We start from the raw sequence: 24,561 nt of genomic DNA on the forward strand, positions 1-24,561 counted from the left end.
GTGGGATGAGGCTACAAGAAGCAGTGATGAGACACCGCTACCAAGAGCGGATAAAGGAAAGGGAACAACAAATATTTAGGAGTTCATGTGCAATGACCAAGGAAGAAGGATGTTAACGGCATTAGAAGCCTACACATGCCAGAGGTATCAAGATGCTTTCTCCACGGGAGCACAAATCCTGAAGACAAGTTGGTTTGGGCTTTTAAAGACAGGGCACAGAGTCAAGAGAGAAACTACTAATGGGTCCCAGGCTACTACCCTAACTATGCTAGGGGATCACACTGACTTTTTAGGAAGCATCTCAGATAGCAGAGAGCAACACTGAAGCATTATTGCTTCACTCATTCAAAGTGGAAACCTCATATAGGTGAAATAAGTCTGCGATGAAGACAAACACACCATCATACGACAACACCCCCGAGGTTACCCAGCCAGCCAGAGCAAAGGCAGGCCGGATACAGGAGAAGAGTGAGTGAGTGTGTTTAGCATCTGAAAGGCCATTTGAATAGCGTTCACTACAAGCATGTCCTCTGGGGTTTGACAAGCCCTTTTGCGTTGGCCTTCAGAAAGTCAGAGGTCAAAATAACACATGCAAACCTGAGTGAGTATTCAGATCCAAGTATTCCTTACCTTCTAGTAAAAAGAACCTTCCAGAAAGTGTTTTAAGGAGTAAAAGATTTGTCCTTGGAAGCACAGCCTAACAGCCCATCCCTTTCGTACAATACTCAGTCCTGTATTTCTTCAAGCACTTCTCATTTCTGCCTCTTAGCCCATTTTAGCCTCCTTTCATTACAGAGGTTGTGGATACATTCCTCTAGAACTGAAAAAAATAAAAATAAAACCAAGATTCAAGGTATTTCTTGTTTCATGATGCTCAAAAGCTTCACAAGTAGGATTTGTTTGTGTCACAATTTCTTTAGCTTAGCAAATGCCACCTGTTTTATCTGAGAAGGTAAATAAACAAGATTTTTGGAAGAAACCCTTCACAGTCCCAAGGAACTCAAAGCCATCACTGGGGTACCACTGGGCATGTGAGTTAACGCACAGATGAATCCAAAGCAGTTTCAGATATCTGCACTGCGATACACAGATGCTCAGTTGAAGAAAGAAGCTTGGAACAACATACAGTACTAATTACCTCTATCATCCCAAGACCAACCCTGTTCCTGTTCAGACACAGTTCACCCGAATTGCTTGGCGGCTCAGCTGTCTCTCTCCTCTTGAGGAATACCAGCACAAGTGCACTACTTCATGCAAAACCGACCTATATGCCAGGCAAATTATTTCTGTGACTGTATTCTTCTCAGTATGCTTATAGTTGTGTCCCATCCAGAAGGGGAGTGCTGTGACCTGTGACTGTTAAAGAGGCAGTTTGAGGAATATAACCAAAGTCACGGCAAAATTTCAATTTTGGTAATTGCATTCTGTACATCTGTAGTTGTTTTCTAACAGCTGATGAATTCTACCCCAGATGTGACTGGTGTCATATCCCAGGTTCCAAGAAGCTGTTAAAGCAAAGGACAAGCTTAATAATAAGTATTTAGAAGCTTTACTTCTCCTCTCTTTGCTCTGCAGGCTTTTTATGCTCTCATCAAGCTCCTAAAATCCCATCCCAACAATAGCTGGACTCAGTAGAAGTCACAGGAATAACTCTGAGGACATTTTCCTCTTTGGAGTACTGGTCAGGAACCCAGAGAGAATACCTAGGGTACATTAAAGCTCATTTCCCTTGGTCTGCATCAGCTGTTTGGTAGTGTTTGGTTATCTCCCATTAAAAGTTTCTGAAAAGTAGTTTTAAAAAAAGTCCCACAGCCACAGAGGTAATAGTGTCAAATTCTGTCTTCTGTCAAACAAATTTAAAGGAAATCAGAAGGCTTATCTATTTTGGAATAATGAATCATGCATCGTTTCCTTTTGCAGGGTTTTCATAAGGCCTAATTTCCTACTTTAGAGCAGAAGTAAAACAACAACAACAAAAAAAGGTTTGAAGATGCTAGTAATACAACAGCCCCATCTAGGAAAAGCACAACGGCACCAAATGAACTGCCACACATGGATAGTGTTACAAAAAGGCCCCCAAATGACATAAATAGCTTTCTATCCTTGGGTTGTGATTCAGTGTCCATTAACTTCAAAAAACTTGGAGTTGAGTACAAAATGTTATGAAAAGCACTTCTTAAAAAGAAGAAAACCTGCATCATTATGAGGTGCTGTCTTCATTATATGCCAACGGAATGTCCTTGCTCTGCTTATCCGTTTCCAAAAAGTTGCCCCAAACACAGCTTTTTAAGCATCAACTCTGCAAGCTTGCCTGAGATCTGGAAGTGAATAGGTGTCCTGAGCAGCTCAGGTCTCACTCAAACCCCCAGGCTGAGCACTTGTCAGTGTCACGTATTGCCAGGCATTTGGAAATTTCCTGCAAAGTAGAGTGCTGGATATTTAATAACCACCCTGAATTCATTTTTCTTACTTCCTGAAAACAGTTTCTAGGCAAGCTAGTTGGGAACGTGACCTTCCAAAAGCAAAGCAAGCAACTGCTGCCTTCTCAAGCTCCAGGAGAACACAGCTTTCTGCAGCAAAGCATCACTTCTTCTATTGTGTTGGCACTGGCAAGATAAGAGTACTTTTAAGTGACATTATAAAATGTGTAAGATTTGCTTTAAACCAGTGAGATTTAAGCGTGTGATTGAAATTAAGGTAACACCCAAGAAGTTTAGCGTAACTGAATCAGTCAAGCGTGGCAAAGTTGCTTTGGCCAGTAGGCTGGAGTTCAGGAGACATGGACAGGACTGGCATCTCCGCTCCATCTCCTACCTGTGTTTATAGACGTCAGTGTCCCTCAGCCGAATTTCCTTTTTCTTGTTAGCCATCTGAACACAGCAAACAAAAAGCGATGAATCTGAGCAAGAGCCACAGGAAAAAAAAAGAAAAAAGAAAAAAAGAAAAAAAAAAAGCATGGTCCTTCACCACCCCCACGGTTTTTCTTTTCCACACAAGCACAATAACTGAAAATAATATCAGCTGGGGGCTGCTCAGTATTGTCTGTTGGTGTTGCGATGGGAACAGTTAAAAGGCGGGGAACGAGGACTGGCAGTCAAAAATAGCTTCCTATTTCTGGGCACTCGCTGAGTCCACATGATCGTCGTGCTTTATAGTAGAGGAAGAGGAAAAATTGTGGAGCAAGTACTTTTGACATACCCACAGTGGGTCCATCATTACACATGAAATGTATGCAGTGAGGGGGGAAGAAAAGTTTTAGCCCCTTTAATTCTATAAGAGGAGAAAAAAAATAAACGCAAAGAAAGCAGAGATCTTGATGAGTGGTTCAAGGCTTAACAGCAACTACGGGAGAAAACCCTAACAAGTAGTGGTCTTTTTTGTGACTAGGCAAACCCTAACAGAGATATTCAAGAGATGACCATACTTCATTGATTAAAACAAAACACCACAAACAAACCAACCCCGAGCTAACAGTCAGTACCAGTATTTCTAGGAAAAAAAAAGAAAAGCGTGTACTCACACAGGCAAACGCTGAGCCTAATGCAAGACCTCTGGCCAACACCACAGCGCTCATTGCAGAGCTCCTAGATAACAGCTGCAGCCATAGGGAACACGCCAGAGAAATCCCTTCCACTCTCTCCACTGTCCCTGGGAGGACGAAGTTGGCAGAAGCCCACAGCAGGCAGAATATCTCCTTCCTGACCACTGAGAGCCCCAGTCTCCATTCACAAGAGGCTGTTATAAAACTTTGTGACCGAAGCACCCCCTCCCTCTACCCCACTCGGTATTTTATGTTCATGGTTTTTCAAATTCCTTCTCTGTTCACTAATTTATAGGTGGTGACTACACAGACCATTTTCCACTGACCCTTAATTCATCTGCTGAGACAGAAGCAAACCTGCCACTTCACCACAGGCCCAGTTGGCTTTAGAAAGGATCCACAACCACTCGGATGCCGGATTTCAAGCTGGGAACATGTTGCACTGGGCTCCTACAGAGTCTCAGTACTTAAGGAGCCGAAGTTGTCCCTCAGGCTTCATTCCAGCAAGTGCATCCATCCACCCACCCCAGGAGCCCAACCTCTCCCACCAAGAGCTTGACTGAAACTCTGAAATGTTTGCAGGATAGCAGATTTCCTATTACACGGGCCCCAAAAGTCTCAGCTGAAGGAAGACGATACTGGTCCCACAATCCTCCCAGTCTCAGGGACAGGAGGCTGAAGAGATACAGGATCCTCTGGGGAACGCAGAGTTAACCTCGGAAGGGCAAGCATTCAAGAGAATGAGAGCTGTCCCAAAACAAACACTGACCTATATAATATAATAGGTTTTATTTACTGAGGCATGAGCAGATACCACTTCACTGATTTAAGTGAATAGGCTCCGTGCCAAAGCTATCAATGGAATTATATCTGCTTATGCTGCTGGGAGGTTCTGCTCTTTGCACAGCATTCATTGAGGTGTAAAATGAGGACTTAATGTTACTTGCCTGGACTCATTTCAAAAGCAATTGCTGCACCTGTTCATACCAACACATGCACACTAATTTCCTTTATTTTTCCCCAGAATCCAATACAATAAAACCTGGTTTTAAATAATAAAGCTGTGATTTACATTCCTACATATTTCTTCGTTCTGCTAACCACTTCCTTTCTAAAAGGCATCTCTTGCCTGAAGACAAAAAGAGAAAAAAGAAAGATCTCTTTCTGCCTATTAGACAATAGCCAATTCCTCGCATCTTCCCTCCACAAGAGGAGAAACCTGTGCCGCACAGCACTGCACCCAAGCCACATGTCTAGACTCCTCTGAAGCAGCAGCTCCCAGGTGTTAGCCAGGGAGCAGGGATCCCTAAGAACAATGTACAGCAGTTATTACCCTCAAATGGTCCCAAATGGGTACAGAATTCAAAGAGAAAGTGGCAGGACAAGAACTAACATTTATGAAGAAGCCTGGCTTACCCACACAGCACAGCGGTAGTGGAGTGTTCTCTCCTTCTGTGAGTTAGCTCTAAGTTAACCCAAATCAGTGGTAATAGACTTTCAAACTGTAGAAATTGTGCACACTGAGGGCTTGGCTGTGTTACGTGGTGAATATCCTCAGCACCCCCTGGGAGCCCACGTTACTTGCAAGGCACAGAGCGCTTGGCTGTGTCGAGCAAGTTCTAGCAAGCTTAAAGAAAGTGCTGTGAGGTTGTTACGGTAAGGAGAGAAACAGCCATCTCTCTACAGCCACTTTCAATGCTTTGCTTTGAAAATTGGCTTTCAATGACCAAATTGGACAAAGCAGAGAAAGGGAGCAACCTATGTGACGTGCACAGGATCTCCCAATTTGTTCAATTTCTTTTTTATAAGCCTTTCGAGGGCAGACAAATAAAACCAGCACTCAGTGCACTTGCACAGACTGGATTGCTTCCAGGGGTCCTTCCCAATCTAAGTTTTATTTGATTGTGTACCAAGAGATCCCACGTTCCCTGCCACATCTCTGCAGGTGGCATGCTGCTCGGAGATCCTGGGGGACAGGGGAGCGTGAGTCCCAAGGACTGCGGCTTCTCTTGCTAACCCCTCAGGTGCCCTTGCCCTTGCCCAGTAGCACAGAGAGAACACGTCCCCGGTTCTAGGTTCCCTTCATTCCTATCCTCAAGCCTTATGGCCTCCTACACGACTACCTCTTAAAAGAGAGGCACCAGCATCCACGCTGAACTGGGGTAATCACCCCGAGGGAGGACTGTGCTCTGGGCAAGGGTGGTGCAGTGCTTAAGAAGGCAAAAATCTGGACTTGCTTGCCACAGTGTAGAAGGATCAATGCTAGTCGTACATTTTTTGATAGTCCTGTGTGTGCATTTAGAAAAAAAGAAAGCAGTAGGCAATGGCCTTCAGCAAGCCTTCGTTTGCCTCAGTGAAACATAAGGAGAAACTCCAGAAAGCTGTTTTCTCATGCTTAGGAAGCAATTTCAGGTATTGACCGGTGCAATTAAAGAGAAAACAGTAACACATTTATTTCTTACAATTAACGTATTAGGAGAAAAAAAAAAAAAAAAAAACAAACCTATGGCAGCATTCTTTTTTAAACAATACACGACCTCTCCCATCCATTCATTATTTTTGTAAAGGGAATATCAGAGATGTAGATGTTATTAAGAGCATTTATAAAAGATCACCACTGGATTATGATAAACAATGGGACACAATTTTTCAAAAGAGCCAGAAATAGAAACGTGCACATTCCAGTGGGATTAAGGTGTCTATCTTTCTTACACTTCAAAGAAAAATAAAGTACCCTGAATGATTTAGGTCTCCTTTGGTTCTGAAAGACTAGATTTAATTACGTTTTGGTCTAATGGCTGGCACAGACTAGGAAAGGAAAGATGTAGATGAGTGGGAAAGGTATTACTTCTGCCAATCACATCCACAAATAGCGCTACAATTTTTAAGATCCATTGGACCAAATCTTGAAGCCTTTTATTAGCAGAGAAATTCCCCTTTACTGAGAACGTTGCACAAGACAGCACTCCATACCTCACCTCACTGCTGCTGAATGCAAACTACCATTTCTGCCTCTTGCAGCACTCAGCTTTTATTATGCATAACACACCCCAGTGCATACAACAGCTCTTTTTAGGGCTTATCACTGCGAGATGACAAAGTGTCAGCTGTAAGCTACCCTTGAAGATTCCCCCTCCCTGCAAAGATGCCAATCTCAGATTCCACAAGCAAAGGCATGTTCCTGTTCTATCACATGTCAGCAGCTATAAACAACAGCCTGAAGGGTGCTCCCCCCCCCGCCCCGGCTCCTGTAAACAAAGGAAGTCTTTATTCCTCTAGTAGTAGATCTTTCACAAAAGCTGTGAATCCCGACTGTTACATGGCAGTGATAGCTCATGCTCCTGCTAAATAAAGCTCCCCAGAAATAAACCGTGATGTTGAAGACATTTGTTTGCAAGACAGTTTAGACATCCTCAAACACAAATCATTCAATGGAGTATTAGGAATTTCAGATTCCTCTGCACGTTCAACCAGAGAGAGAGTTTCACCTTGGCTTTTATGGAAGCTGTCATCATTGTTCAAATGAAATATGGAGCCTTGCTCTAAAGTGAATGCAGATTCTCTTGGTTTGCCGTTCCAGAAGGGGAAATAATTTGTGGCAGCAACACTGACACTAGGTAGCAGGGAATGAATTAACACCCCACCCCACCCCCCCAAAAAAAAAGTGGAAACGACATTCTTTCATGATGGCCATCTTCATCCAGACAGAACACTGCTTGATTCAATGTTCCTAGTGAAAATATGGGCCCAGAGCAGCATGGCAGCACAGCAGTCTTCCAGCCAATCTTTTATGCTCCCTGTAACCACATCTAAAGGCACAGAACTGCACCGTCCACCGCTCTAAGTGTATCGAGGGCAGTGGGGTCAGAGCTTTCTGCGGAAGTCCCTGGGCTTTCTCATTGACACATCCAGCCTCCCAGCTGTCTGCTACAAGAGCTTCCTGCTGGAAAAGCAGCACTTGTTTCTACCGGCCATGAGTAAGCCCTCCATCCTGAAGGCAGAAATGTCATGAAGAAACACCGCCGGACACCTAACATCTCGTTAAATCAAACGCTTCAGGAAAAGCAGTACTTCCCACAAACCTACCAGCTGCCTTCCTGCTCCCGTCCCAAGCAGAATTATTCCCTCCAGCCCCATAGGAAAGGCACGCGAGTGTAACGAACCTCCAGAAAGACTCGCATGGTGTTCTACAGAAACCACCCCAGCAGAACGTCTGGCGCCCACGTAAATCTTACACCAGCCATTCTCTTCTCCGTTGAAGTGCACGAACACAGCACTGATGAAAAGCTATCTTGAGACAGCAATACATTTTGCTCTCATGCAAGATAGCATCTGGCATGTGCCAGCCAAAGCATAGCAATCACTTGTGCACCACATTTTGACCCGATGTTATCTCTCAAGCAACAACTTGGCTTTTTTTTCTTTTCTTTTTTTTTTTAAAGGCTACAGCATTTCTGAACCTAAATTTTTTTGCTGCTGCTGCTCAGAATCCAAAGGCAAGCAAGAAATAGTGGCAAGCCCAATGTGCTGCCATTTGGGGTTGTTACCTGTTGCCTGCTGCTATTCAAAGCTCTTCTGCTACCAGCTCCTCACTCAGAGCTAACGCCTTCAAGACAAGCAGTACCAAATCCCTCACCTCCTGGGAAAGGCTGAATTACTTACAGCAGGCTGTCTTTTTACCATAAAGTCAAAAAGTAGGAGACCAAGTAGAATAAAACAGTGAACAAAATGTGAAGAATGCCTGCAGTTCTGTTTTTTGGCTATTCTTTCAACCCAACAGGTCCAAAGAGGAGCAACTGCTCTTGCAGTGCCAAGCAGCAATCATTCCAGCACTGGTTTGCGTCGCTTCTTCCAGCGTTACCAAAAGCCTCCCACGTGCAGCAGGACAGGCAGGTGGCTTTTAAAAAACCGGAGGAAGCTACCAAGGCCTGCTATAGAATAACAGTGCACTTACTATGGCCATCCCTTTGTAGTGTTAATTATTTACATGTCTTTTTACCCACAAGGGACGCACAACTGGCACATCTTTGTGAGCTGCAAGTTCAGATGCTTTGAGAATAGAAAGCTATTTGTGAGCAGCCTAACTGTCCTCCATCTGCACACCTTCATCCCCCACGATGAAGAAAACCGCACACTTCTGTGTGCTGTCCTGCATGCTTTTCCGTGTCACCCATCACCAGTGCGATTTGTAGCCTGTTTGCGTGGAACGAAGAAGCAGCTCATCTTGACTGCAATATGCGAATGTGATTAATCCACACAATATGTTGTAGCAAAAATGAGCTGCACCAGCTTTTGAAGGAGCCTGAACACAATGCACTTCAGGGCAACACCTACATAACCTGCAAAGGAAGGTTACTCGCCCACCTCCCATCTCACCCCTGATGTAATGGGAGCATAAATGAAGAGAATAAACCTGTAGCCACAATGCATGTGGCTTTTAACCAGCAGGTAGATGGGCATTCACATAGTTAGGTGCCACATCTTCAGCACCTCTCAGAACTTTTCTTTAACCGCTTGAAGCAAATCACCACGTCCGCAGCCCTGCCCTTGCGATGCATTTGTGCTGCAATTTTCTGCATCTTCCAAAATAGCTGCAAAAGGAAGACATAATGCTTTCATGCAATGAAACCAGCATCTTAGAGGATTTGCTCAGACAGCATGTATGCCTCAGTAATAAAAAAGCTTTTGTGTTATTCAGAAGACAAGGCAGCAAGTCCTTATATAAAGGACAAAAGAAAAACTGAATAGGGTTGCCTTTCTAATACTGCCAGTGCTAGCACAGACGTGATCTGCAAATAATAGTGGTTTATAAAAAAGCAAACAGAAAACCACCCCACACACGACAGTTTAATTATCTTTCTGAAGTCCCACCTAAGGCAGAACCTAAGGTACACCTAGGCTTTCTCCAAGCCCATTATTGTCCGTTATAAACTTGGCTAAGATATACACACTCGATTAAAAGAAAACCCATTCTTTGGTAATTTCCATTTAACATCCCTAACTCCTCCCATGAGTTTACCTTCATAAACTACCCAATTATTTTTAAGCAATCTGCTTTACCATGAAGACATAAAGAAATGGAACATAATGCTGAAGCTCATTTAATTATAAAAAAGTATAAAGCTATAATAAACAAATTCCACGAGTCTCAGTTCAGTTCCCTTTTGTGGGGAGACAAGCTGAAGTGTTCCATGGCCCAATTTGCTTTTCAACATTGTCCCTGAACATCTCCAATTCTTTATTATTTATAATCAAACCACATTCCCACTGAGACTATACCAGTGGTATGTCACCTGTCTGTAAATCTGTCAAGTCCCCTGAAGACCCTTAGCAACTCTTTGTGTAAACCTAGCACCCCCTTGGAAACTCTTCTTGCGTAAAATCAAAGCAATCCTTATGCTCAGTGGAAATGGATAGACTTGGAGTAACTGAACGCAAACGTGGCAAAGTGATCTTCCTTAAGCCGTCCTCCGAGTGTCAGCGCAAAGCAGAACTATCAATCTTCTTTTACAGCCAGCCATGAAGATGAATTCTGCCAAGCATATCTATGCCCTGTCAGTATTACCGCTTCCTCTTGAAGGCTTAATGGCTGGCATCAGCACTTGGAGACGGAGCTCTGGATGATAACAGCCAAAGCAGTCTCCGCTTGGTTGTATGGGTATAAACAGCAAAAACCCTTCCTCTGTTCCTAGATGCTGTGGATCAGATTCATGGCTAATGAAAACTACTGATGGTGCCTTGTCCCTGACCTTTCCAAGGCAAGGGTTGGGCCCACTTCCCTGCTCTTCTCTTCAGAGGATTCATACTTATTCCCCTGTCAGCTGCACATGCCTATTATTGGGACGTTATCAGGTTCAATCCACCAGCCATCTCATGTGCCAGAGTTTTTGGTAATTTTTGGTGGGACAGGGGAGGGCAGATGCGTTTCTTAGCGGGCCGGCACCCCTAAAATCTGCTCAGCTACAGGGCGTTAGTCATTCCTTTAGCATCACTCAATTTCTACAGCTTTAGAAAGCAAGGCAGAGTTACAGATGTTGTACACAAAGCGCTACGCAGAACCAGCCGCTGCCAGGATCAGCACGCTTCCACCAAGTCACCGAACGTCACATTGGTGTTACAGCAACGGGAAACTTAACGCATTCGGCAATCAAGGCGACAGCAGGAGATTCCCTTTCTTTCATCTGTGTTTATAATCTAGCCTCTCAAGTACTCCTTTACTCAGAAAAAAAAAAAGGAAAGCATCATACTATAAACTCAGTCCCTGCCTTTATCAACAGCAGCACTGTTTGACATTGAGAATTCCTGGGACCAGTCTAATAGACTGACAGCCATCAGCACCATAAAACGCTGCAAAGAGGAGCAAGTATATTCACCTGTGTTCTTCACAGGCACCTACAACCAGGCTGCTGCGTGCATTTCTAGACACATATATGCCCATAGCTAAAATCTGAGTATTTCTTTAGAAAAAAAAGAAGCAGTATGTTTCATCCAAGGACAAACAAGTGACAAACAATGATGTGCCAGTGCTCCACGTTCATCCAGAGCCATAACACCACCTCATTACCGTGACACTCCGTTTCCAGCTGGGTGCACAGCAGAGGTCAAAACAGAAGTTACAAGTGACACTCAATTTCAGCGTGTTCACGTCTGTCTTACTGCAGCACAGTTTAATCCACACAATTATCTTAAACATCAGCAAATGACGGCAGGAAAGTAACTAACAGGAGGAAAAGGCCAGCATTGTAGAGTATATGCACGTACAGCGTGTATGTACATATCCACGAGTGGCTAATTCCTGTCCACACGACAGCAGGTCTGAAGCTGCATTTCTGCAGGAGCTGCCTGCGAAGGGCTTGCGGGGCAGGAGAAGCCCCGGGTGCTGTGTGTGGCTGCAGTGCTTCCCAGACTGGTGGGTGACTGATGCTGCCAGAGGCGGGTTTCACTCTGCCAGGATGCTTACAGGCATCTAAGGCAACGTCTCATGTCCAGGTTCACCCGTTAGGTCATTTGGTAAATTCAGCATATATTTTGTTTAAAAAAGACTAAAGACTTCACCCGTGAACTCTTACATAACCCCAGAAAACGTTAAAGCACGATAGGAGAGATGACAAACCGGCTGTGAGGAACTCTGGAGGAGCCGATCCTGTACAAACAGGTCTGTGAATTGGCACAGCTGGGACGTGGTGGTAGGACCCAAAGACAGGAACAGTGAGTAGTGAAGGAGAAAGCCCTGAAAGGATGTTTGAAGCACTGCATTTGAGCTGACCTGGACTGATCAAACTCACACTACCCTGCAATCAATGCTCCCAGAGCCCAGCAGCCTAGCATTTCTAAACGTGGCCACATTTCTGGCAAATAAATCTCTCACATACTCTGAGTTACCTGCCTCTCCTTCAGGATAAATACCTTTAGCACAGACCCAGAAGAGCTCACCAACTCAGTTCCTGAAGGTCTGATGCATGAAAGGTAGATACAGACAACAGCTGGCAATTCAGATAGCGTGAAGCAGGCATGAGACAGCATACATCATCTCAAAAGACCCCATCGGATCAGTAATTACACAGCTGAGGAATGAATGCAGCACAGATCTCACGTGAGCAAAGGAAGAAGGATCCCAAATATGAGCATTCACTGAGATCACATGCAAGAGTTTATCTGCAGTGATGCTGTGCTTCACTAATGAGACCACTGACAGACCTCCGCTCGTTTATGCCAGTGAGAGTCTGACCTATTTGGTTAATTATCACAGGCTTGGTGATGTTATTCTGGGATCCAGAAAACCTAGGCTGCAGAACGATATCAAAACCAGTCCTGATCCATTTGTTTGGATCGACCACTGCAGACAATTCTAGCAGCCCACCAGAATTATGCCAACCTGGTAGATAGTGCTACCTCAAAAAGCGTGGTTTTCAGATATTTATAGAAGATGACGACCCTACTTCATCCAAAACCATATCCAAGGGTGGTCCTGCTCACACAGAATTCCTCTAAATTAAAACACCTGGTTTGTCTTCCCCAATGACCAACACTGCCTTCACCCTCCTGACTATCAGTGACTGACATTTCTTCAGTATCGAAACGTTTTGCACAGCTCCACCACTAGTCAGACTCCTCCTCAACAAGCTGAAAGAGAGGATTTTTTCAGCTGCTTACCAACAAGAGCAATCGAGACAAGCCACACTGCGCAGGTGTCCTGGGGACAAGCCACTCTGTGAAGCATTGCAGAGGGAAGGGTTCAGCTCCAGTGCCGTGAGATCACAGGACAGAGGGGCCTCTAGAGCTGCTTCTCTGGGGATGCAGCCTTCAGGCTGCTGGTGTTGGCACTGCTGTCATCCCCAGGAAGCCTAGGCCAAAGCTCGATCTATCGGAGCTGGTTAACAGAACGGCAGGGTGTCGTCCTTATTTTCCACACACACCACGTACCGATCGGCGGACTGGAAGCCCAGTCCCAGGCAGGGACGTGGGTGACACCCCGCACAAGGGGCACGCAGGGTCGCAGGGCCTTCTGTTGTCACCCTTAACTCCCGGCACCCACCCGCAGCGCCTCAGCTCCACCGCTCCAGTAATCCAGTTTAATGTAACACTTAGGTCGCTGTCGGCTCCACAAGGGCAGGCTGCAAACTGAGCAATCGTCTCAAGCATTTGGGGCCCCCTCCTCTCCCCTCACATGAAAAAAAAAGGGCAACTTTTTCCAAATCAGCAAAAACCCCTCTGGATTCAGTCCAGCTGCTAAGCACCTCTCACTTGCTGGGTGGAACAGAGAGCGCAAAGCCCCAAATTTGTAAGGAATTGAAGAAATCTTGCCATCAATATGCAGTACGGATCTCTGCACTACAGCAGTTACATTATCTTGTGTGGCACATGCACCGTTCCCATGGCAACCAGCATCCTTCATCCAGCTCCATTATTATGGCTATTGGAGCCTTTCAGAATCTCTGGTGTCCAAGCCACGGCTCAGAGCTACTTTGTGCTAATAAGCCTCAAGAATAGATACAAGAAAAGCAGAAAATACAGCTAGCTCTGCTTTGCTAATCTATAAGCAACACGGAGAGCAAGAAGCAGCATGGGAGATGCAATTCCATCAGCTAAGAGGAAGCAATGCTTATATAACTGTCTTCACTAAGGGAGATGAACGGAGCGCCAATTCGCCCTAGCCTTTTAATTCCTGACAACATAACAGTCAGCTCATGAAGTTTGTAATGGGTAACCTTCCATCAAAGTAACGCTGCAATGGATGGATAGCAAGATCTGTCTTTATTGTTGAGAAGGATCGCGTTTGTCACTATCTGCAGAGTTCAAGAAAATAATTTTAATTCTAATTTTTATGTCCAATAGTTCTAAAGGGCTATTATCAAAATTTATAGCTTCTATGATGCAGTCTCTATTTACTTTATATAAAATTGTCCCTAGATACTTCAAGGCAGCTTTCTCTCTCAGTAACCCCACTCTCTTTTGGGGGTGGGGAAGGTGGGAGGTATTTAGTATTTAAGCATTTCTACAAAGCATGACAGCAGCATCGTTACGCTCTGCACAGCTCAATGCAAAGCTACACTTAGTCACCAACCAGGGAACGTCAGGCAGAAAACAAATAACCCAATTTGTTAAAGTGACCCCTGAAAAATTATCCCTAAGTTGCTAGCTAGTGGTTTTGGCAACCTGAAATACACATGGGTCAGTACAAACAGAAAGGCTGGAGGTTGGAGGGTTTCAGGGCTCTTAAAAAGAAACATTGGAGACACTGCACTAGGAAGTGCCCTTCTGACTGACAAAGGAGGCTGACAGGCTATTGAACACAGTCCAGCTTTAGCTACGCTTAAGCTTAATTGTGCTCAGCACCTTTTCAGAAAGGGCAGTAAGCTTGAAGCACCTTGGTCACAGTCTCTTCCAGCTGCCTTGGCCCCGGTCAGTAGCAGGTGTCCCTCTTGCTGTTGAAGGCACACAAGGTGAGAAGCAAGGTCAGGCTTAGAACAGACACGTCAGTGAGATGAATGAAGGCAGCCAGTACTGCTCTTACAGCCCTCCACCCCTTCAGAAAGCATCCAAGCATCAAGATCAGCAAAGCCTAATCTCACATGGCTTCTGTGGGCAGAGCAGGTCTCGCATACGCTGGAGACTCCAACCAAACACCACATCTCCAGCTAGAGCCTGGAGGGCCCCAGCAGGACAACGGCAGGACCCCGGCAGGACCTGCTCTTTTGGGCTGGAGAGAAGTAGTTCAGGGAGAGCATCTGATGTTACTCTTGAAGAAGGATTTTAAAGCAGAAGTGGTATACGTTCTACAGAAAATAGAAGAAAAACTTCCACTGCTTGCCACCTGAAAGCCTCCTGACCTGCACCACAGCTCGTGCTCTCACCTCCTTGTTCACCAGCTGGCAGGTGCAAGCCGCTGTTTAATCAACTGCATGCCTGATACGGGCAAGCTCCTTTCTGAAAAGTGAAGGCAACACGATTGCTATCCAAGGATGTAACTCAAGGTTTAACTGTCTTTACGTTTTAGGCTGAAGGCATGCTGCTATTTAGCTCTGGACAGATTTTGAGTTGTTCACTTGTGTTTGTCAGCTAGTGAAATCAATGGAACTTGTATAACTTAAACCCACAAAGAAGCTTAATCTTTTAACCACGTGTTTTCTGCTATTAAGTAGTTTGCAAAAGCAAAAGGCAGGGAGCTTTCCTGTCATGTCTTCCCTTCAGAACATGCCTAACGAGTTTACACAGCTCCAGTTCTCTTGCTCGTGAGATTGAACAGCTTTTAGTCCTTAAAAGCAAAAAAGTGCTCCAAGAATGCTTAAAATGCTCCTCTTGTCTTGTGCTTCGACCCAGGAATGGCTGCTTGCTCCCAGTTCAAATGCAGGCTCTGTGCCACCCTCACGCACGTGACCGGCAGTGGGCACTAAGCTGGGACTGCTGGGTGAAGAGAGCCAGGTGCAACTGAGGAAGAAGATGACATTGTATTACATTGAGACACATCTGTTAAGCTAGAGATGATGGATCACACCAAGGGCAAGATTCTTGCAGAATGATAATCTTTTTGAATGTAAAAGCACACTTCAGATTATCCCAGATAATTTTATTTTCAGAGGGTAACTAGTCCTAAGAATTATATCTAATTGCACATTCCTCAGAAGAGACTCCTCTGGTTGTTCTGTAATCAAATCATAATTAAAGCATCTGTGTCACTTTCTCTCTCCCTTCCTGCTATGTGTAGCATTTACAAAAGGCAAAGATGCAGCATGCAAAACCTCCGGCATCATGGCTCATCATCAGTGCAATAATAAGGATTTGTGCTCGTGTGGTTTTGTGAACATCTCCTTAGGCTTTCATTAGCCTTTAAAAACAAAAGAGGTAGAGAGAAGAATACTAAACAGTGCCCCCTTGTTGTAACCACAACTGGAGGCCATGTTTTATTCGTGCGACACTTGTTTTAAAACAGCTGCCTCATTTCATCTCAGCTTCACTGAGAAAATAGTCGTGCGGTGGGGAAACAGTTGGCAGAGCCTGAAATTAAGATGTGTTAAATAGCAATATCACCGAGACAGAGAAAAATGTTTTCTTTAAGCACTGTATCAGTTGTCAGACTCAAACAACCAAAAAAACCCCAAACCACCACGAGAAGCAAACCCCTTCCCCTAAGCTCCACCACTGAACCCCAAACTAACTGATTCCAGGGCTCAGGCTGATGAAGAGGTGCTGGTGTGTGCCCTTCACCTTCACGGGCAAATTGAAGGAGAAAGGTGATGTAAGGAGAAAAGTGACTGCACAAACTTTCTCCCTCCACTCCAACAACTACTCAGAAGTGATGAATACTCTGAGCAAACTTCCCTGAGAAAATAGCTTGTATCTTGAGCTTAATTGCATCTATTTTACTTAGGGGGGGGAGTAATTTCTTGAACAAGCAGAATTCATGGAAATTATCTGTCTGATATTAAGAATTTTTCGTTCCTGTTGAAAGCAATACACTGATCAGTAACTGAAAGGGTATAAAACAAAAACGTTGTGTATTTATTCACAGCTGCCATGATTTTTCCTTCCCATCTCCTGCCCTAGATTTTGGTCTCATTACACAGTTTTGCAAAAGTTCCAGAACGAACCTCAACTTGTGTAGGCACTGCTTGGAAGGCACATGCAAACACTTGGTATCAGTAGGGCTGATTTTTCACTGTGTGCTTTTCACTATAGAGCCATAGAATGGTTTGTGTTGGAAGAGACTTAAATATCATCTAGTTCCAATGCCCTTGCCCTGGGCAGGGATAATTATAACATCGCTAATTAAACATTAAAATAATTAAGCATACTTTAAGTTACTTTGTACAGAAAAGATTTAATTTATGCAAAGACAATTCTAAGATGGCACTTCAGACTAAAATCAGCGTTAAGTTTGCTAACAACAGCTCTCTTAAAATACCAAATGTGAATAAAGACATAAATCAAGATTTTTCTAGCTTTCTAAAAAAAAAAAAAAAAAAAAAAAGCAAAACTCTCTTGATCATCCTTAAGTAATACTTCTATTTCTAGACAATGAATTTTCAGAAGTGATTTTGTGATGTGAAGTGATTTTTGGAACAATTGATGCCTCAGCATGCTTAACTTAAACCTTGTCAAATCTGATATGGAGGCTTAGCTACAGCACGTAAGGCTGACATCTGGATTCAATTTCATTTCTTTTAGATTTCTGCAGACAACAGTGGCACACCAGAATTCCTACAGAGTAAGACAAACGCAGGACTTGTGAGACACCAAAGTGATTACTCAAAGCAGTGCAGAAATTATAGCTGAAGTCAAAGGGCTCGCACCTGCTATGCCTTGTGGGTTCCCTGTAGCATCTTTTGTAATGAAAAGCTGTAATTAACCCAGTACAAAGCAGAATTATTGTCGAGGAAGTGGTATTTTCTCCACATTTAAGTCTGATTAGAGTAGTAACACAGAAATACCAGAATTTAAATATGAATGGGATGGGTCTCTTTCTGGGGTAAAGAGAGAGTATGACCACTCACGCCAACATTACTCCAGCTCCACCAGTGCAGCTGAGGGCAGCCTTTAGTGCTCAGTCTGCAAAGGATGTGGACATCATCTTCTGCATTCTCTACCTGGACTGTCGGCCAGATTTTGAACAGTTAAGACTATTGCAAAATACATTTGGGGGGAAAGCCAAAGGATTTCTTCTTGGAAACAGTTTGTTCTTCATGCTACACTATGATATTTTCTTTCTTCAAATTCCCTCATAACTGAAAGGAGAGTGCAGGTACAAAGATACTTTTAAAAAATGTTTTTGTTTTCTCTTATGTCACAGGCCAAATCCTGCCTGCACTGTTGAAGCAGCACTCTACGCAGCTAGCAGAGATTCTTCAATGGTAAAGGAGATCCAGGTGTGGATGGATTTGCTTTTCAGGATCTCTTTCAATTTGACTGAGCAAAACACATTTCAAGGATCCAACTGCTGGCATTTATTTTATAAAACACTCACAAGTGGCCTGTGGAAGTCTCAGATATGTGTGTATTATTCTCCCCTTTAATATATAAGTAAAAAAGGTCAAAACTTGGTAGTTCAGTCCATTCTGACACAAAGCTTACAACAAAAGACAAAGCTGAGACGTGAACTACCCTTACACCGCCAGCCAAAGGACATAATTCTGGAAGCAGGGGAACAACACATCTCAGGCACTAGAATTTCACTAATATCAAACCAATTGTTGTTTTTTCAAGCCAGATACCAGATAATTCACCTGCGATTTGAACACAGCTTAATCTTAGAGTTGACAGCACGAGTCTGAAGTCTGTATTTCTTATTGCTATTTGTACAACAAAAGACTTTGTTGCCTTGTCCACTGCTTTACCGAACCACTGCAACAATTGACCTTGTCTTTTAAGGCGAGATCTGTCACGGCAGTGGAAGTGCTCACCGTCTCTCTGCTTGGCCACGTCTGCGCTGTCATCGCCTGTTCAAAGAGGTCAGGACTGCAGCATCAACCTTGCATTACAAGCGTTCACAAAGGCGTTGAGGTGCACCGCTTTCTGCATTTTACGTAACCAAATGTGTCACCATATTAAAAGCACAACCATGCAAATGTCACGGATGACCATCTAACATGCAGTTGAAAGGCACAGATATGTCCCCAAGTCCAAATTCATTTTTCACTTCCAATATTCAATGCGAGCCTGAGTTAGAAGTAGTCATGGTAAGTAGAAAATCCTAAGATAACATGAAAAGAAATTGTCACCAAGGATTCTCTTCAGAGATAATATTTTTTTTCCAAATCACTTGTTCATACTTGAGTCATCTCAGAAAGCATCTAAAGCTTGTGGAAATTTGTCATTGCAGATAGGACGATGACTGCAGAATTCTTACAGATTATTTAGAAATTTCCTTTTGGCATCTGTAGCTTGGATTGCCCTTACACAATGAACAGATTCAAATATAGTCAAAAACCTCTTCCCCCACCACCTTCCTACTCCACTTGTTCACAGTCCTCATGTTCAATTACCACTGTGCTATACTTAATAGTGCCATCAGCACTGCGGTACTTTAACGATAATAGAAGCACCACATCAGCAGCCAGTACCTTAAGCAAATGCATTAACCACCGATCTGCTCGCTAAGAAATTGGTGCTTACGTTCGCAATGCATTTGTAGTGACCCACAATATCCAGGAATCAAACGAGATCAGAGGATGCAGCCCCTGAATGCCAGAGACAGACTCAGCATTTAACTTTACCAAACAAAACTACGTATCGAACAAGGCAGACATGAGAATTGCTTTGTTTTTCCCCATTTCCATGTTCATGTGAAATAGGGAGATTTACACACATAAAACCCGCACATCCCTACCTAGAATATTTCAGACTCTTTGGGTATGAGTAAGTCGATTATCACAACACGGCTATTTATCATGAACACCAGTGCCTAGTAATTACGCAGACCCCAGCTCATATGAACAAACACACAATAAAGATAAGCTGTAAAAGCCCCTGATCGTCACCAAATGGCATCGTTCATACCTTTAGCCTGTGAAGAAACACAGAACATCAGGTTGTTACACATACCACATACTCCAGAGATTTAGAACTCTGCTACGAGGAGTTTCTTACGATGGCAATGTTCATATTAAAATGCCCCAAGTTTACCAATGCTTAAACAATGTTAGCTTAAAAAAAAATCCTAACAGTACTAACATGGCACTTTCTGACTGATTTCACCTACTTACCCTTACGACTAAATTTGTTTTAGCAACTGAAGATACCAGCTTATGTTTTCCCCGTTCCCCTGCCCCATCTAAAGCATTCAGATTCACACACATTAAGTGACTTGGTCCTGAGAAGTGCTGAAGCTCCACATACCCAATTAGAGCCAATTTGAACAAGCTGAGCGTCTGTGAAATTCAAGTCCCCTTAGCACCTGCAAGTCAATTTAAAAACTCCAAGTTTTATATTGCTGTCCTTCATTTCTAGGTTTCCACACGGAAAATATTAGCTGCCAAGTTCCTCGGGCTTGGAGGCGACCAGGATCAGCCACTGTCCCTTTAACGTTCCACCCGGTCTCCAGAGCAATGTCTTTTTACTAGAGCTCACTGCGATTCATTGGAATTTGCCAGGCAGGTCAGGAAATCCCCTGAAGCAGAGGAAGAATATTAAAGAGATGGGACATGTATATCAAATCTCATTACTGTTCTCTTATGAGAATCAATCAAGTGAAAGGACGTGGTGATGTCATTATGACATCATTTACTTTGGGATTAGAAATTCATAGCTACTTAGCAACCAAAGCTGTCCAATACAGAAGTACAAGGTCCAATAGAAGATGTTATCATCTGACCCACTTACTGGGAGAGAAATATTCGTCAGTTCTTGTTTGCAGACTTCACGAGACAGACAATAACTTCAGAACTCCATTGCGTCCAGTACAGAACAATGAAAATAAAACATACCCCTTAACCTTTTTCAATATCCAAGCTCATTATTTCTCCCTAGCATGCTCCCTCACAGTCAGCGTCTTTTCTACAAATCTAAACCCTAAAACCGAGAAGAGAAAGAGCTTGCGCTGAACAGAGTTTACTATTTTAAGACCAGCCACAACCTCTACCAGAACCTCAAGCCCTTTAGAGTCAAGGACGACCAATGCAATTGCGTAAGAACACGGGCTTAGAAACCATGTTTGTTGCAGTAAACTAAGCGAAAACCACCTAGCTGACGGGCTGCAGGGGCTGTCAGAAATGCCAACGAGGTAGGAAACGAGCGGCGAGCGCCGGGAGCGGGACCGTGCCTATTCCTGGACCTGAGCAGGGTTTGATGCCCGGGATCTACGCCTGACCCCGTTTTCTTTTAAGTTCACTCTCCTCTGCTGAAAACGCGGTTTAGACAAGTGCCAAAGGACCTGTGCAAACGTAATACGTGAGCTGAAATTGTAACTCAGCCTTTAAATGCGTTCTCAACACGCTGGAAACGCGGAACGGCGTTTGCAAACCCAGGCTCCGTTCGGGGCTAAGAGCACACCGGCACATTTCAGGCTAAACGAAAGAAAACAAAACACTCCCCGCCCTGGAAGTAACTTTTATTGGGACGAGGAGAAGCCCTCCGCTGGAACGGGGGCGCGGAGCCGCGGGGAGCGCCCCGCAGCCCCCAGCCCCGCCTTTCCCCTGCTGTCTGCGGGCAGGGGCGCACCCGCAGATGGGAAAGCTCTGAGGGCTCCGAGCTCTCGGGCAGCGGCGAGAAACGAAGCGCCCCGACCGCCACCGGCACGGCGGCAACAGGCGGCCGCCCGCCGCCGCCCGGCTCCCGGCGGGATTCACCTCACGGCTCCCGCCCCGCGCCCCCCGCCCCGCCTCGCCTCAGGGAGCCGCCGCGGCGGGGAAGGCTGCGAGGCTGGAAGTTCGCACGCCAGACGCGCACAGCCTACCTGCCGCCGTGGCGGAGGAAGGTGAGGGTGAGGATGAGGTGCCGCCGCTAACGCCGCCAACCGGGCCGAGCCGCCGGCGCTGCCCTCGCCGAGCGCCGGTAATGTTCATTTGAAGCTCGGCGCCCGCCGCTCCCTCCCCGCGCAGCAGCGGCCGCGCAGCAGCGGGGCCGGGCCCGCGCCGCCCCTGCCCGCCCTCACTCCGCCCCTGAGGAGAAGGAGCTCTGGGGGGGCAACGGCCCCCCTCGGCCGCCCCCCCGAACCCCCTCACCCGCCTGCGTGGAGGCGGCCCCGCTCACCGACTCGCCCCTGCCCCCTCGCCCGCCCCAGGTGAGGCGGGAGGAGCGCCTCAGGCAGAGCCGCCGCGGAGCTCCGCTCCCTCACGGCTCGGCGATTGCCCGATTCCCCCCGGGCGAGTTACAAAAAGTTGAACAGAGAAGTCAAGAACCGCGAGTGTGGGGTCTGCTTGACACACTGACCGCTCTCCGACCAAGCTTTTCAGTTCTACGTGTAAAGTTATTTCAAACAGGAGAGCTTAGAACCGTGTTTTGGAAATGCTGAGACAGCCACATTTCCAGACTTCTCCAAAAAACTCAAAGTGTACAAAAAGAAATGGTCAGGATCACCCCCTTCCTGGGAGGAAGGGGAGGAAGAAAACAACAGCTGCAGTGAAGCAGAAAGCATCCCTTTCAGCATGACACCTTCTCACCGTAGGGTTTCCAGTCAGAAATCCCCGGCCAGCTCACCCCGGAGGGCACCTTCCCTGGTGGGGACGCGCTGGATCGACACTGCCTTGGCCCGCGGCTTGCAGAGCAGATGCTGTCCCCTGTCCCACCAAGGGCAGCCACAGACAGCCGTTAGTAGAAGAAAAGACATTTGACTTTCCCAGGTAGCTGAAATGAGTGAGCGGTGGCGACAAATGGTCAGAGGACTGAACCAAAAGGACATTCTCTAGAGAGTTTTTCAAGACAAACTGGTTTCTCTGGCTGCAGGATCAAAGTACTCATCTTTGTCTTAGAGGAGTCAATCCCATATCCTGTCCTTCCAGTTCCTGCACTAAAACACAGCTTCTGTGGATTATGAACCTACACCATTTTTTTTCCTCTTTTCTTAATTTCTACATTGGTATTTGTGAAGTTAGGTATTAAGCATGAAATAATGTTTAACACATGCTCATCACGTAGCAATACAAACAAACACATTTACTACTAGAAAGTGCAGGTAGAGAAGATACATCTCACAGAATGGGTAATTGCCCTTTTGAAACCCAACTAGTTATGGACAGGTTGCCAGATTGCTCAGAATCGTGAATGATTTTCTTGTGAATTTTAATGTAGAAAATATGTTAGCAGAGTTCAACACTGTTGCTCATTGATTACAGGGAATACTTATGTTAGGGCTATACATTTCTTTTTACATGAGAGTTCCAACTTTGGAGAATAACTCAGCATTAGGGAATAAATTCTGCGGCAAATTCCATTAACAGCCAACACTGTGCAGAGCGACCTAGCACAATTGTTTCCATATTGTTGTTCATAAGCTGGTCACTGCATGTGATCTGCATTTCAGTGCAACTTTATTAAGACAGGAGATCTCAAGATCACCTTGATGCAGTTTGCTCAGGTTATGATCCCTGAGACTTTTGGAAAGTTAAAAGTACCCGACTAAACAAATGTGCTTGGGAACAGGTACTGTAGTGTCACAGAGCCAAAATGCTAGCCCATACTTGATTTCCTTCTGACCCATCCTTCCAATCTACAGCTTTCCTGACTGCATTCCTTGAAAGGAAGAAGTCTGTAATTTGTTTTGGAGCCAGTCATAATCTCTAACTATTTAAGATTTAATTGCTAGGAAAGCTGTGACAGAGTCCAGTGGAAAGTTCTGCTCAATACTGTATGTCATGCTACAGTTCATTGACTTGAAAAAGATCTGCTACTGCTCTGTCATCATAACCCAGAGATCTGGGGGGCTGCAGTTATACTGCCTCACAAGGCACGCAGACCTGTCCAAGCTAACATTGAAGTATCAAATCTAGTCGAACCAGCCAGTATACGCCATGGATTTCAGCTCAAACTGCACAAGCTTGTGGTGCTCTTGACACTTGGTACCTATACTGCTCTTGGTACCTACACTTAAAGATGTCCGTGTCTCCACTGAACTTACTATCTGATTTGTAATGCTGTTGTATCCTGCAGAATGCCTTATAAACATCCAAGAAAAGGGAGCTTCTGTTTAAAGATCTTGTGGGGGAGGAAAACTGTGAGGTTTTCCCTGAGTTTCCTGCAGATTATTTTTAAATGTGCTAGGCTTCACCTGCTTTGTTGGCAAGCTGGTGATTCAGAAGGACATACCTAGAGGAATCCATAGAATGCCTGGTTCCTGGATGCACAGAACCTGTCCCCGCAGGAGGGTGACTGACCACTGACACCCCTGAAGTACACATTGGGTGGGCATGGGCTTGGCTGCGTGGGAAGACATGTTCTAACACAGGCATTTCTGGGAGGAAGAAGGGAGTAAATCTGGAGTGTCTCGGTGCCTAATCAATTCAGAAAACAGTCCAGGGATTTACATGAAGGACAAGCATTCCAGTGGGATTGAACTGCCACTTCCTGGAATTTGGCATAACCTGGCTGAGCTGGAGGGTCTAAGTGTGCATTTGGCAAGAAATGTTATGAGGCAGTGTCTTAGCAATCTAATAAAGTCAGTAGTGGGGGGGGGGTTGAAGGCTGAAACCTTGAACATATGATAGTTCAATTGAGGAAACTGAAAATTAGTTTAAACAAAGCTGCTATCTGCAGTCCTGAAGGAAGAAGACAGTTACATTGATAAGTACAAAGCAAGACAGTACTTGTTTTGGCAGGTTTAAGAGCTATTGCTGTCACTGTGCTCGCACCAGTTTTAATACTGCTAAACCTTACAAGCTACAGTGTTATATTTTTAATGCTGTTCTAGATGACACAAGAACAGACGGTTGCTCTGATCATTCTATTTGTCAACTGCTTAAACAATTCCAGAGTGTAATCTTTCCAAAATGTAACATTTATACTTTTTTTTTTTCTTTCCCCAAAAAATACATCCCTGTGGTCAGTCTTTCCTTTCCTTTCCTTTCCTTTCCTTTCCTTTCCTTTCCTTTCCT

General features: G+C 44.9%; 1 protein-coding gene across 2 annotated transcripts in view; it reads right to left on the bottom strand.

Moving 5' to 3' along the window:
* Positions 1-21,591, bottom strand: part of SLC6A1 (solute carrier family 6 member 1) — a 57,658-nt gene extending 36,067 nt beyond the window's left edge. The window contains exon 1 of one of the 2 annotated variants that reach the window (XM_035337679.1): positions 21,429-21,591. The gene's annotated coding sequence lies outside the window, so the exon portion shown is untranslated. Of the gene's footprint in view, positions 1-19,873; positions 20,173-21,428 lie in introns of those variants that run through there. The other variant, XM_035337680.1, reaches the window with a different exon arrangement.
* Between the last annotated feature and the right edge of the window lie 2,970 nt (positions 21,592-24,561).

Source organism: Oxyura jamaicensis, chromosome 12 (genome assembly GCF_011077185.1).
Source record: "Oxyura jamaicensis isolate SHBP4307 breed ruddy duck chromosome 12, BPBGC_Ojam_1.0, whole genome shotgun sequence".
NCBI lineage: Eukaryota > Metazoa > Chordata > Aves > Anseriformes > Anatidae > Oxyura > Oxyura jamaicensis.